Source organism: Plutella xylostella, chromosome 5, assembly GCF_932276165.1.
Source record: "Plutella xylostella chromosome 5, ilPluXylo3.1, whole genome shotgun sequence".
Lineage (NCBI taxonomy): Eukaryota > Metazoa > Arthropoda > Insecta > Lepidoptera > Plutellidae > Plutella > Plutella xylostella.
This window is the reverse complement of record NC_063985.1, coordinates 5,630,162-5,640,895: the sequence shown is the minus strand read 5'-3', so window position 1 is coordinate 5,640,895 and position 10,734 is coordinate 5,630,162. Positions and strand designations below refer to the sequence as shown.

The following is a 10,734-nucleotide window of genomic DNA, read 5'->3' as shown; positions in this document are numbered from 1 at the left end:
ACTGTGTGCTGCTTATGTCCTTCAGCTATCGACCTACCCATAAAAATAAAATTTTGTATTTGTAATATTAAAGGAAGGCACGTACCTAAGTATTTTTTATTATCTTTTTTTTCTAAGATACACTTACCGACTACGTTTCTTATTAAGTTTACCAGCAATGACCTTGAAATTCCTTAAGCATTCATAGCATAACATTCACCGTGTCATTTAAATGCATTAACTCAGGTTGGTAATGTTCACGCGACTTTATTTAAATTTACATCGCAAATTATATCCTTCGCAGTGGTAGGCTCGACTGTTTGTTCAGAGCATTACAAATTCAGTGAGAGCAATAAAGTAGTTAGCACTAAAGATGCTGCTAAGTTATTCTGCATGTGGTGCCGTGATCGATGGCTGGCTGCAACGAGAGCGGCTATTGGTAGCCGGTAGATCATTACTGATACGCCAATGGAGGCGAGAGGGGCTTTTCTGTCCTTTATTAATTGCTGAACGAACAAAGGCAAATGACTCGGTGAGGTGATCCCAGCCGGGAAGGTTATCCATTCAGCCGGCGCAGACGTCGGCTAAGAGAAATGTTCTTTCACGATAGCAGGATTTATGAGTTTGATTTACGCGAGACTTCGCGAGCTGCACTCCTCGCTGAGTTCCGCCGTAAATAGAGAAGGGTCGGTGACAGTGTCGGACGGTTCGTTATTATTGCATGATAGTCGACAGCTTGGCTTGGCTGCTCCTTTATTTTCTTTCTATCCTGTTTGTGTCTGTTAGGCACAGGTAGCTCCGGTTGTTTATGAATATGAAATAGTTTTGTGTGAATATGAATTTATGTGTTGTGAAATAGAATTGTTTCGTTTTGGATCTTATTGTGGTATCTAACAATAAGATACTGTGAATTATTTAAGTGATGTTATGATGTGGTCCATCTATGGTATTTAAAATGTACAATCTTTAAATATGAGTATAAGAATCTATAAGATAATTATACCTAAGTATCTCATTTAAAGACCAGTGTTCTTAAACAGCAACGAACTTCTAAGCCACCCGAACCTCATAACCCCCGCACATAAAGGTGTGTGTACACCACGCCTGCGTCCGGCGACACGGCACGACACGGCGGTTGCTTTATCGCGAACAATTTCAATTTTTCATCTGCAGCTGTCAGCAGCGGCGGCCCAGATAAGTAACGCTCGCGTCGCCGGCACAAAAGTTTGCACCCAGTTTGTTCGCTCCAGTTCCTTTGCAAAACTTTTTGTATGAGCACGCCGCCAGAGATATCAATAAATCTAATATTTTTTTGCCCGCTACAAATCGAAGCCAGATTGAGTGTTCCGAAACAAAGTAGAGATTTATTCGGTGTTTGCGGAATGTTTTTATTTGTTGTTCTTGGGTACGATTGGACGAGGTGTCTGTTTAGGCACTGCCAGTTCTAGTAGCGCGGGGAATGGGTGGTTCTCTTGTTGTTAATTCAATCAGTTGGGGTTGGTTACTCTATAGAAAAATAGATAAGTCGCTGTAGAGTGAAATTGATACTAAGTACTTATAGGATATTATTGTGTGTATATGACATTAATCGTACAATACTACATCAGAAGTGAAAATAAAGTATGAGAAAAGATCAAAGATTTAAGATACAAACTAGATACCAACATATTTATTTTCCTATTATGAATTATGATGTGTCTTTAGAAAGTTAAATTTCTACTTTGTAATATTTACGCCACGTTAATTGATAATTTTCTCACTCCATTTCTTTCCTTTCCTAGGTTTGAGCGTTAATATGTACTTATTTTTAACATAAGGAGGTTATCTTTGAAAGTATTAAATAACTGAAAGTGTAGAATAAGAAAAAAAAGAAATATTATGGGTGATACGGTTTGAGATGTATCACGTGAGTGAAAATGTACAGCGAAAAGCGGGTGACTTTCGAGTCATCTCTCACTTTACTCCCTTCGGGGATTACACTTGTGAACATAATATTATTATGTAGGTATGTTATGTAAGCAAGGTGCTCTACAAATGGCGATATGTCAATGTACTCGGAATAATCGGAAGTTATGAAATTCCAGATGACTAAATCACAATTAATTAGTTATAACGCCTTGATTTCGAATACCCACAGTGATCTAGGTCTAGCTAGGTTATCCACATCCATTTCGGTTTCAAAGCTACGATCTTCATTGCATGATGGTGACAAGAACGCTAGACAAGGGTTCATCACCGTATTGGAAAAGTCCCCATAGAGTTACGATACCACATACAAACATACAGATGGGACAACCAACTTTTAGTACTGGACTTTTTCGGTCGCTCCGTCTGGTGAAAAGAAGCCCTAGGAAGTCTACATAAAGCAGTAATATTTAATTAGCCGATTTTCATTTAACGTACCAAAAGAAAATAAACATTGTAAAGCTCTCGCTACACTAATGAAGCGAACACGCGACTGCCGGGCACCGCTAGAATCATTATGGCTTCGTTCCCTTTGTGTTATTGAATCAAATATTCCCTGTTGGAAACCAATGTACATTGTGTAATCCTTATTTTTATGTAACTATCTATTAAATGGAAATAGGTTATTGGTACCTGTTTAATTCGAAATGAACTGATTCACCAAAATACAAATTATTGCCTTTAAATGTTTGTTTTTGAACTTGAAAATTCCAACAAGATGTTCACCCGTGAAACTGCGTAACGAAATTAAGGCGAATGTCAATAAATCTACCCTAACAAAATACTCATTGGAAAAGCCCTCCGAGATTATTTACAAAGGCACGTCACTGCTCCACAACAAAATTTATTCATGACATCGTCGACTGTAGCGCTCAACTTGTGAAATCTTCGCTTGTTATTTTACGGACAGTTAATTAAAGCTGTAGTTACCAAGTTGGCGTTAGTCAGAACTTTTATTCCGATAACAACATTAATGAAAAGTCGTCTGGATTTTGGGTGAGGGCGGTGGATGCAGGGCGGGCGGCGTGTGCGGGGCGCGGGGCGGGCGGGCGGCCGGTGACGGCAGTCGACTCGTCGCGAGAGGCTTCGCCGCGCGCCCCGGCCGCGCCGCCTCCGCTACCCTATCGCGATCTCCAAAACAAAACGCACCACGTCAAAAATGGATGCACACCCTTCAACCGTGATATAAAAGTACGCTTGCTTGCCACCGACCCTGTGACAACATTCTGTGCGTGTGTTCTCAACTTTGGAATTGTTCCGTTTATATGGGTGCACTATGGTTCGTTGGCCTCTGTGGTCTATAAACTCTTCGATAATTAGGGTAATACTATGCGTGATGTGGTTACTGGGGTTATGAGGGATTTGGCTGCGATACTAATTTAGCTTTATTGTTATGGATTTATTGTTGTAGTTGTAGGTTTATGAAGCTTGCAGTTTAAAGTGTAACCTAGAGTTTTTCTTATAATAATATTGGCTTTTACTTGCATTTTGATGTACCTATTTTGAAATTTAAATTTCCAACTTCAAGAAAAGTGGCGGCAAGTTGTCCCTAGTTTGTCGAGGAAGCAGTATCTAGTATCAAAGTGAATTGAATATTTTCCCTTGACAGGAAGTTTTATCTCAGAGCGAGACAAACTTTGCAATCCAATTAGATGTTTCAGTTCGCCAACTTTCTCTCCGACTGGATATTTTATCGGATCCGATGTTTTATCCGATAATTCTTTTCATAACGTCTTTCTTATCAAAATGTCTGAAAGTTATTTCGAAGGTTGCTTCGTTTTGTAAGTAATCAATCAATTCTGTTTTTTCTCCACAAATAGGTAATTGCGTTTTGATGTTATTTCCGCCTTTCACCTTGCGCAATATTTGACCTTCGAGTAAAATAAAGATGTTATAAGTTTTAAGTACCGATTTATCTGTGGGAATTTCAGAGTGGGTTTATAAAAAACAGCCAAATACGTAGTACTCACGTAAATTTCATATAAAAGTCATGATAACAGTTCATCTCTCTCTCTCAGCCTTCCGTAGTCCACTGTTGGACATAGGCCTCTCCTAACGATCGCCACCCCAAACGGTCACCCGCCATCTGCATCCAGCGGCTTCCCGCTACCTTCCGCAGATCATCAGACCAACGGGTTGGGGGGCGACCGACACGCCGTTTGCCGACACGGGGTCTCCACTCCAGAACCTTTCTACTCCAGCGGTCGTCGGCTCTGCGGGCTACGTGGCCAGCCCATTGCCATTTCAGCGTGCTAATCCTTTTGGCTATGTCGGTAACTTTAGTTCTCCTGCGGATTTCTTCATTACGAATCCTATCTCGCAGGGACACGCCTAACATAGCCCTTTCCATAGCACGCTGAGCAACTCTGAGCTTGTGGATAAGCCCTTTGGTGAAGCACCACGTCTCGGCTCCGTAAGTCATCACTGGCAACACGCACTGATTGAAAACTTTTGTTTTCAGACACTGAGGTATGTTTTCAGTGAAGATGTGTCGTAATTTCCCGAACGCTGCCCATCCGAGTTGGATTCTACGAGCTACCTCTTTATCGAAGTTGGATTTACCTAATCGGATCACTTGTCCTAGGTAGGGATACTGATCAACAACTTCGATGGTGACACCTCCTACAGTTACGGGCGATGATGAAACATATTCGTTCGACATGACCTTTGTCTTGTCCATGTTCATTTTCAGCCCAACTTGTTTAGAGGCATCATTGAGGTCTGTGAGCATTTCGCCCAACTCCTCCAGCGTTTCCGCCATAATAACTATGTCATCAGCAAATCGTAGATGAGAGATATATTCGCCATTGACGTTAATGCCCAGTCTTTTCCACTCTACAAGCTTAAAAACATCTTCCAGTGCACAGGTGAACAGTTTCGGAGAAATAACATCTCCCTGTGTCACGCCCCTTTGCAACTGGATCGGTTTTGTGCTATGTTCGTGTAATCGAACTGACATTGTGGCAGCATTGTACATACATCTCAACACCTCGATATAGCGATAGTCTATATGGCACCGCTGAAGGGATTGAAGCATCGCCCAGAGCTCAATAGAATCAAAGGCTTTCTCATAGTCCACAAACGCTAGACATAAAGGTAGATTATACTCCTCGGTCTTCTGTATAACCTGCCGAAGCGTGTGTATGTGATCTATGGTACTATAGCCTTTTCGGAACCCGGCTTGTTCGGGTGGCTGGAAGTCGTCGAGTCTTTGCTCGAGACGATTCGTAATAACTCTCGAAAACAGCTTGTACACATGGCTCAGAAGTGCAATGGGTCTATAATTCTTCAATAGGGCTTTGTTGCCTTTCTTGAAGAACAAAGTCACTACACTTCTGCTCCATGCCTCCGGGCTTGTGCCTTCGAGTATGACGGAATTAAACAGCCTCCGAAGTGCTATTAAAATCGGTCTACCGCCGGCTTTCAGAAGTTCTGTCGTTATTCTATCATCTCCCGGAGCTTTGTTGTTTTTTAGCTGTTTGAGAGCTATACTAATCTCGTCTAGACTGACGTCCGGAATATCTTCGGTATAGTGTCGGGTGAGTGGCGCTCGGCTGTCGTGAGCACCGCTGGTAATAGGGTTTTGTGTTGTGGTGTATAACTGTCCGTAGAATCTCTCAATTTCTCCCAGAATTTCGGGCACTGATGAAACGGTGTTGCCAGTGTCGGTCTTCAGTTGGGTCAACAGAGTCTGCCGAACAGATCGATCTCTAGCAAAGACTTTGGAGCCCTTGTTTTGCTCTATTGCGTCTTGAATGCGCTTGCAATTGTAGCGTCTCATATCGCAACGTCTTGCTTTGGCGATCTGTCTGTTTAGACGTCTGTATTCGACCATATCAACTGAAGACTGCAACCTCATTTCTCTCCGTTCTCTTATGAGACTCAGAGTCCCATCTGAGAGTTTTTGAGGTCCTCGGTTGGTTCGGGACGAAAAATATTTCGATCCTACCTCTCGGACAGTTTCCACAAACCTATTGTTTAAATCGTCAACTGTAACGCAATTCTCTAAACATATCAGGCGGTCGCAAAGCTCAGACTGAAAGCTTTCGGGATCCTGGATTTGAGCAGGAGTAGGACGGAGCGTGGACTTCATTAGACGGGAGCGTTCTATTTTGCAGTTTATATTCAAAGTGCCTCTTACGAGTCGGTGATCGCTGCCGGTCTTAACCCTACTGATCACTGAGACATCATTGAATATGTGCTTCTTATCCGTCAATATGAAGTCGATCTCGTTTTTAGTCTTCCCATCGGGGCTAATCCACGTCCACTTCCTTTGTGGCTTCTTCTTGTAGAAGGAGTTCATCATATAGAGGCCCTCCTTCTCCAAGAAGTCAGCCAGCATTTGCCCACGATGGTTCCTGACTCCAAATCCATGTGACCCCACTTTCGTCTCGCCGCCTTCTTGTTTTCCGAGTTTCGCGTTAAAGTCTCCCATCACCACCGTGAAATGAGTAGTGAACTTACGCAGGGCAGACGATACGTCTTCATACGCAACAGTTCATAGGCACTTACAAATAAAGTAGTTTTTTCAGTATTCTTGCTTGATTAAACACTCTGTCCTCGGCCTTCCTCGTCCAGCCATTGCCGGCCACTTGTCTAAGGTGGTTGGTCCAGAAGGCCGGGGGGCGTCCCACGATACTATTGAAGGCCGGGGGGCGCCCCACGAAACTATTGCTTTACTTTGATCCTGCAGCGTGCGGTGGAGCAGTCATGTGAACTTAGCCTTACTCGAGGGGTTGTCAGGGTGGCTTCACGAAGTGCTATAATTATTATATTTATTTTTATTGCTGATAGAATTCTCTACCAGTTAACCTTGTGTTGTGGAGAAAGTGGGTAGTGTTAATTTTGTATACATAGGTAAATGCCTATAAACTTTAAAATAAGTACCTACTGCATTTTCATACTTACATATGCTCACGACTGTAATCCCCGAAGGGGTAGTCAGAGGTGACTCGCAAGCGCGCTTTTCCCAGTATATTTGCACTGACGTGATAGGCCGCGAGCCGTATCGCCATATTGTCGGGTAATTTCATAGACGATGATGATCCAACCAAACTGATCCAGTGGATCTACACAATGCAATGAATACCTACATAGAATGGGTTATGTGAATGCAAAAGATTTATTGGTACGCGCTGTACGCCGCAATGCCTCTTGGCTCGCAACACCAATTGTATCACAGTACAATCGTGTGCTAACGGTTTTATGTACAAACTAGACAAAAGGAAGTAAACAGCTCTAGCCAGAAGCTAACTGTCTAGAAGGACAAACCTAGCGGACATTACGACTGAGTTATGTTCACATATCGTAGCTAGGGGACCTAGGGGGAGGCTAGGCAGCTAGGCACCCAACTATTTGTAAACTAATGGGTGTAGTTAGGTAGTTACGTACTTGCGCGGTAGCTACCTGCGTGGGTTAAGTGTGACTGTAGTTGATCTGGGTTTATTAGGTATTTTTCTACTAAATGGATTAAGTACTACTAGGTAATATACATTGCTAAAAATAATTTTAATTAATTTTTATGAAGTCAGAACATAGAACAACACTGACTCGGGTGTACCAGTCAGAAAATACTATATTTTGCTGCCAAATATATAGGTGTGTGAAGTAAGTTTTAAATGGGTCCTATTCAAACGACTAATTACTTCATTTATACCCACAGATAACGTTAAAATTATAGCAACATAAATTATACCAAAAAAGCTACGTAGGTCAATGATTTCTGTCGTCATTGATTGTGGTCATTGACGTAGGTACAAAATAGAAAACAGAATTATAGCAGGAAATGGCGTTAAAAACTTTTGCGTTAAAATTACCTTCGTAATTGTTATTGAGAAGTAACATAATTAATTATCAAACGAGAAAGATTCCTGAAGCAGAACAATATATCGAACAGGAAGCAATAAGAGCTGATAACAAAAGTTTATGATTTATTGAGTTGTTGTTCTGACATCCAGTTATTATATATTATACGTTCAGCTTACAATTAATTACTGTTGATTCCAGATGAATCAAATGATAGGTGATTCAATTAATAATTTTAGTAACTGTTAACATTTCGACAAATGGAACAAATTATCTCGCTCAGCTGGGATTCCAGCATAGGGTATTTGATTTAAAAATAATATTTATTAGTATCTGATTTTAGTATGAATGGGTAAATAGTGATCGTATTTTGTATGTTTTCACATTATCAATCAACAACAAGTAGCATGGCTTATAAATTCTCAAACATCTATTTATCAGATGCCACAATGTTACGTCAGTTTTCACAGATAAGTAATGCTGCTTAAGGGTCGTTATTGCCGCTTATTGCTAATTTGTGGTAGTGGTGGTGGTACGGTAAATTATCCCCATTTTAGTTCAACTGTAACTTTTACCTACGTCCCACCTGAAACAGTTTAAACACAAAAGCCATCGCATTAAATAGAAGTGGCTTCGTCCATTTATACAGTATTCACCGACTAACTTGAGCAAACCTTTGCCAAGTCCGTTTCTAAACCAGTCTTTCAGTGAGAGGCAATATGATTCTGGCAGCGGAATAATAGCAATTTAGTTGCCGCACTGCTGCCACGGACTTGTAGAGCCTCACAAGTGGGCGGTCTTGAGGCAAGTTTCAAGTATATACAATACAATACACTTTATTTGCACCAAGAACAAATATTACAAAAACAAAACATTAAAATAAAAAAAGAACAAAGATGCGGCCTTATATCGTGTAATCATCTCTACCAGACAACCTTTTGATGGAAGAGAGGGCGATTATAAACCATTATATATACGTACATTACGTATACAATGCATAATATGTATTGTATATTATATTATTTCAAGGCGCTAGTTTCAGCGGTTTGCGCCGTGCGTTTATTATTTTACAGACAGACAGATCTGACCTGTTTATGACACAAACTTTTCAAGTTGAACAATATTGTGAGTATAAAATTATATTGTATAATAATGAAGAGAAAATATCGAACGAAGATAAATTGATAGTGTATATTAAATAGTTGATCAAGGCTAACGTGCATCGATATCTTTTTCTGGAAAAATCATATAAGTATTTATTTTGCATGCACATTACCTTGGTGTGAATCGATGAAAAATTTTCCAGTTTACACCTTGACTTTGAGTACTCATTGCCCTAATGTAGCAGCAACGTTGAAGTTTACAAACTTTATAACAATATAACACGACGACATCAAATGAAATTCACGAGTAGTATGACGGTTAATCGTGACAATATCAGAAAGGAAATTAACTTATCTGGAGCATAGCCTACTGGTCTAGTTCCACCGAGCCGCGGGGTGTTAACAGAATCTTTGTATGGGTTCAGTGAGGTGGTTCACCCTTCTCACTGTTGTGTTGGTACTACCCGCACTTACCTACAGAAAGCACCAACTATTATTAATCATTTACAGGGTTAATTCCCGTGGCCTTCCATTCCCTTTTGGCGTGCCATGTAAATCAGGCTTAATTTGATTTTAATGAAATGCACATGTTCACTCCTAAAGCTATTATTCGTTTGTTTGTGTTGCTAAAGGTTGGATTTGTAAGAAAAATAACATTGCCTACTTGTAAAGTTAAGGTGAGCATGACGGGAAGTGGTAAAAAATGTTAGATATGTTAGGTAAATGTTTAGTACCATACCTCAAAAGTTTCATTGCTTACCTAACAAGGAGGAGGATTTATCCTAAGAAATTTTCCTTTCTTCTATAGTGACTCGGTCCTCTTAAAGGTGAGTAGGTACTGACTTTATTGATTAAATTAGTCTTTCATTTAAATCCGTCAAAACAAAGCGCTCTGAAATTCTCCACGAAACTCTAATTAATAAATATCGAGATACTCTTTCATACCTTATTCTGTTTGTGTAGTAGATATTTTATTATTTCACTAAGGTATTTCTTACAGGCTTAAGGTTCGTTATTGTAATATTAATGCCATGTTTAAGAAAACATCACTCGACCTTTCCTTAGAAAGCAGCCCTTTCATCTGTCCTCCCTAAACATAAAATAGACGTATAAAATAAGAAAGTTCTTGACATATTTCCGTAAAGCTAATCGTCTAAGCTCAAAGCTGTTAACTTTGATTAATAGAATTTTAACTTAACGAAATTGGCTGAAGACAATACTGTAACTTCAGAGCTGAAGAAGTTCAGCTGACAGTTTTCTGATTAAGTTGGAAACAATTTCTAGATTTTATTAGATTCATCCCACGTTAGAGAATGATTGTGAAACGATTCTTCACCTCACTATTAAGGGTCTGCAAGGGGGAATCGAGGGTTGGCATTGTCATAGAATTATGTAGTAAACGATGCTCTACAACCTTGAAAAAAATCACACAGGTAGCCGAAGAGTCTAGCTAGGTGCTGAATGATTCGAATTCAAGTAAATGATTATGGATAACTGTAAATAAAATTCAGAATATGACGAAAAACCAGAAAATCACACTCCCGTATTGTAACAACTTTGTCGTAATTATTAAGAATTTTCATATGATTTTTATCATATTATAAAGTTAAAGGCTTGGACTAGGCGCTAAATACCTTGTTTTTTAATAAACACACACTTATTTTGTGTAAATTAATCCCAAACTTGAGCAATTTTTTTCCCTCAAATCTTCATACAAATATCTATGGCGGCTTTCTGTGTTATAAAATCATAAACACAAGTGACGTTTGACTCAGTTGGCCGCTGGCCTCCAAAGAAGGGTCACGTCGGTTTAGGCAGCACTGACAGCTCGCGATCTTATCGTGTACAGATACAAAATCACTGCACATTGGTTGTCATTGCA

The 10,734-nt window shown here is 40.1% G+C and overlaps 1 protein-coding gene across 5 annotated transcripts in view; it reads left to right on the top strand.

The window, feature by feature from the left end:
- Positions 1-3,004: 3,004 nt before the first annotated feature.
- Positions 3,005-10,734, top strand: part of LOC105392738 (agrin) — a 44,506-nt gene continuing 36,776 nt past the window's right edge. For 3 of the 5 annotated variants that reach the window (XR_007268330.1, XM_048633554.1, XM_048633551.1), the window contains exon 1: positions 3,006-3,265. The gene's annotated coding sequence lies outside the window, so the exon portion shown is untranslated. Of the gene's footprint in view, positions 3,266-10,734 lie in introns of all 5 variants that reach the window. The other 2 variants (XM_048633553.1, XM_038112520.2) reach the window with 2 other exon arrangements.